The following is a 4589-nucleotide window of genomic DNA, read 5'->3' on the forward strand; positions in this document are numbered from 1 at the left end:
GAGGCCCATTGGACTTGCAAACTTTATATGCCCCAATATAGGGGAATGCCAGGGCCAAAAGAATGGGAATGGGTGGGTAGGGAAGTGGGGGTGCTATGGGGGACTTTTGGGATAGCATTGGAAATGTAATTGAGGAAAATATGTAATAAAGATATTAAAAATCAAAAAAAAAGGTTGAAAAACAATTTTCCAAGCAAATGGTCCCAAGAAACAAGTTGGAGTAGTCATTGTAGTATCGAATAAAATCAACTTTCAACCAAAAGTTATTAAAACAGATAATGAACGACACTTCTTACTGGTCAAAGGAAAAAATCTACCAAGATGAACTCTCAATTCTGAACATCTATGCTCCAAATACAAAGGCACCCTAATTCATAAAAGAAACTTTACTAAAGCTCAAAGCACACATGGCACCCCACACAATAATAGTGGGAGACTTCAACATCCCACTCTCAGCAATGGACAGATCATGGAAATAGAAACTAAACAGAGACACAGTGAAACTAACACAAGTTATGAACTGAATGATTCTTACAGATATTTGTAGAACATTTCATCATAAAGCAAAAGAATATACCTTCTTGTTAGCACCTCATGGTACCTTCTTCAAAACAGACCATATAATTGGTCACAAAATAGGCCTCAACAGGTACAAGAAGATTGAAATAATCTCATGCACCCTATCAGATCACCATGGACAAAGGCTGGTCTTAAATTCCAAAAATAAACAATGGAAAACACACATACACATGGAAGCTGAACAATGCTCTACTCAATGATAACTTGGTCAAGGAAGAAATAAAGAAAATAAATTAAAGTCTTTTAGAATTTAATGAAAATGAAGACACATCATAGCAAAAGTTATGGGACACAATGAAAGCAGTGGTAGGAAGGACCATCAAGAGACTGCCCCACCCAGAGATCCAACCCATATACAACCACCAAACCTGGACACTATTGTATATGCCAGAAAGATTTTGCTGACAGGACCCTGATATAGCTGTCTTTTGTGAGGCTATGCCAGTGCCTGTCAAATACAGAAGTGGATGTTCACAGTCATCTATTGGATGGAACACAGGGCCCCTAATGAAGGAGCTAGAGAAAGTACCCAAGGAGCTAAAGGGGTCAGCAACCCGATAGGAGAAATAACAATATGAACTAACCAGTACCACACCCCCTGAGCTGTGTCCCTAGTTGCATATGTAGCAGAGGATGGCCTAGTCAGCCATCAATGGGAGGAGAGGCCCTTGGTCTTGTGAAAATCATATGCCCCAGTACAGGGGAACGCCAGAGCCAGGAAGCAGGAGTAAATGGGTTGGAGAGCACAGTTTGGGGGAGGGTATAGAGGACTTTTGGGATAGTATTTGAAATGTAAATTAAGAAATATCTAATTTTTAAAAAGAAAGAAAAGAAAGAAAGCAGTGGTAGGAGGAAAACTCATAGCTCTGAGTGCCTCCAAAAAAAAAGCAACCGAAGAGAACTTACACTAGCAGCTTGACAGAACACCAGAAAGCTCTAGAACAAAAAGAAGCAAATGCACCCAAGAGGAATAGACGGCAGGAAATAATAAAACTCAGGGCTGAAATCAACCAAGTGGAAACAAAAAGAACTATTCAAAGAATCAACCAAACCAGGAGCTGGTTCTTTGAGAAACCCAACAAGATAGATAAACCCTTAGCCAAACTAACCAGGGGGCACAGAGGCAGTATCCAAATTAATAAAATCAGAAATGAAAAGGGTGGGGCTGGTGAGATAACTCAGTGGGTAAGAGCACCCGACTGCTCTTCCAAAGGTCCGGAGTTCAAATCCCAGCAACCACATGGTGGCTCACAACCATCCGTAATGAGATCTGACTCCCTCTTCTGGAGTGTCTGAAGACAGCTACAGTGTACTTACATATAANAAANAAANAAANNTNAAAAAAAAAAAAAAGAAATGAAAAGGGTATAACAATGAAACATATCTTAAAATAATTATTCTGTCTGTTGAATATTAACAGTTGAAAATGTTAAAATCTGTGCAACAAACATTATGGAAATATTGATAATTTTTCTCACTGTGCTTGAAATTAGCATTTTCTTAATGTTTAACTTCAAAGAGTTTTTACTATTTTGAAATTTTTAAAATATACTTACTGATAAAATAACTTCTCTCCTAGAGACACTGATAACCTTTTTTAAGTAAACTGATGGTTAAACAATGTACACAGACATATAATGCGTTTTAAATACTCTTTCACTATGTCAGGTGGTACCATATAAGGACTTTTGAATATATTTCTTCTTTTTTTCTTTTTTCTTTTTTTCTTTCTTTTTTTTAAGTCTACAGCACCTGGTATTCCCAGGCAGTCTCCCAACCAAGTACTAACCAGGCCGGACACTGCTTAACTTCCAAGATCAGACAAGATCAGGCATGTTCAGGGTGGTATGGCCATAGACTTGAATATATTTCTTAATGATTCATTTTTAATATTTTATGCTCTTTTACTAGGCTTAATTCCCAAAGAATATTTTGTATGTTTTGAAACAATTTAGTATTCAACATTAGATATAGGATCTTCAGTTATGGATAGTATTAAAAATTCATTAATGATATTTTTAAGGTATGAAAGGATCTGAATATAAAAGTTGAACAAAAATTTTATATATTATTTGATTCTCAAAATACTCAACATTATTAATATGTTTGATGTATAAAATGCATTTAAATAACAAAAAATTAAGAAAAAAATCATTGCTAGACAGATTCACAGAGCTGAACATTTGCTGAAGATGTGGGGGTAGCGCTCAAAAAAAATCTTTTTTTAAACACTTCAGAAAGTCTATTTAAATACCTTTTGTCTTTTTATTCCCATAGAAGGGTAATAAGGCAGATTGTACTCTCAAATAGAAAGCTAGAAGCACTAAGAATATGATGCGAGTCATCCTGAGAGCCAACCACTTCAACTGCCTACTCCAGTCACTCAGATGCTCTTTGAAATTCTCTTTTCCTTCTGTCAACTGGGGCATAAGCAACTGGCAGCACCCATCTTCTTGATGTAGAACTCAGAACTACTCCTCACTTAACCAAGGGACTCATTCATACTTCTCAGTGTGCCTCCTTTGCACAGTGTCTTTCCCTCTCGGCCTTCTTGTGGGGTTCGTCTGCATGCTCAGATCCTCACTCTTGTTTCTCTCCTTAAATATTCTCATTCCCCCAAAAGAAAATTGTCAGCAGAGGGCAGAAATGTACCAGAAGCTGAACATGCTCCCATGTTTCACCCAACAACCAGACAACAAAGGCCTGGTCAGTTGATAGACTTCCACATCTTCTTAGTAATAATTTCAATAACTCCATTTATCATATGTTAATGGCTTCATTCACAGAGAAAATACAAGGTCTTGTATATCATAGCCACTCTAGGACAGAAGCTCAGTATGCATATGACTGTGACTCTCAGTGTCTGATATAATAATGGGTAGGTTTTCATAGTACGAATATTGATGTCCTGTTTGATTAAAACAATGAGATACACATGGAATGATTTGTAATATCCTTGAGGTTACTCCTACTAATAGTAAGTGGGCTTGCACTACATTTTTTAAAAATTCTATTGTCAGACACACTTGAAGAATAAAATTGAGGAACAATATCCGATCTGGCTGGCATTTCCGTAGTTCTTGGGTTGGGGAAGGGAAAGCCACAAGTATTCAGTGACTTTTAGACACAGACTGTTTTCCTAGGACCAGGACACAATGTCTTAAATAGACTTTATGTTTTAGATATTCAACTTGGTGAACTCATTATGGATTCAGAGGATAGTAAATGTTGTACCTGTGTTGAAAATGTATAAACTGTTATTTGTACATATTCCCTAAAAAATAGAGTAAAAAATGATTTACACAGAATTTGCATTGTATTAAATAGTGTAAGTAATATAGAGGAGGTTTAAAGAATACAGAAGGATATGCAAAGATAATAGACAAATACTATACCATTTTATATACAACAATTGACAGACAATCTGTGGGTTTTTTTTATTAATCATTCCATTAATTTACATCTCAAATGATACCCCCTTCCAAGTAACCCCCACAACACCCCCATCCCACATCTGCCCTCTTCCCTCCCCTTGTCTCTTTAAGGGTGCTCCCCCATGCGGGAAGCAGGGCAGCCGCATGGGCCAAGACGGCGCCCTGGCCCATTGCCAGGCCCCGTGAACCCCACATGTTTGCTGCCTTGCCCGAACATGCACAGTAAAGCTGCATGCATGAGCTGCATGTGTGGGCTGCCTGCCAAGCTAGACTATTCCTCGTGATCTGGCTCTGTCAGCCTATCTGTGACTGACCTGAGCTCCTGCCTGGAGCATGTGTGATTCTGATTGGATGAGGTGGTGTGGAGGGAGATGAGGTCAATTGCCTTGAGATAGAAGAATAGCGCTTGCTGCAAGAGGAGGAAGGGGAAGAAGCTGCTGGGAAGAGAGCTGGAAGTGAAAAAGCTCCAAGTAAAGAAGCTGCTGTGTGAACCCACCTTGGTGTCCATGTCTTTCTTGTCTCTGTGGGTGGGGGAGTGCCGCACCCCCACCCAATCAACCACTCCAGTCCCACTGC

At 38.7% G+C, this 4589-nt stretch overlaps 1 pseudogene; it reads right to left on the reverse strand.

Moving 5' to 3' along the window:
• Nucleotides 1-2319: 2319 nt before the first annotated feature.
• Nucleotides 2320-2438, reverse strand: LOC115029674 (annotated as a pseudogene).
• Between the last annotated feature and the right edge of the window lie 2151 nt (nt 2439-4589).

This window comes from Mus caroli, chromosome 16 (assembly GCF_900094665.2).
Source record: "Mus caroli chromosome 16, CAROLI_EIJ_v1.1, whole genome shotgun sequence".
Classification (NCBI taxonomy): Eukaryota; Metazoa; Chordata; class Mammalia; order Rodentia; family Muridae; genus Mus; species Mus caroli.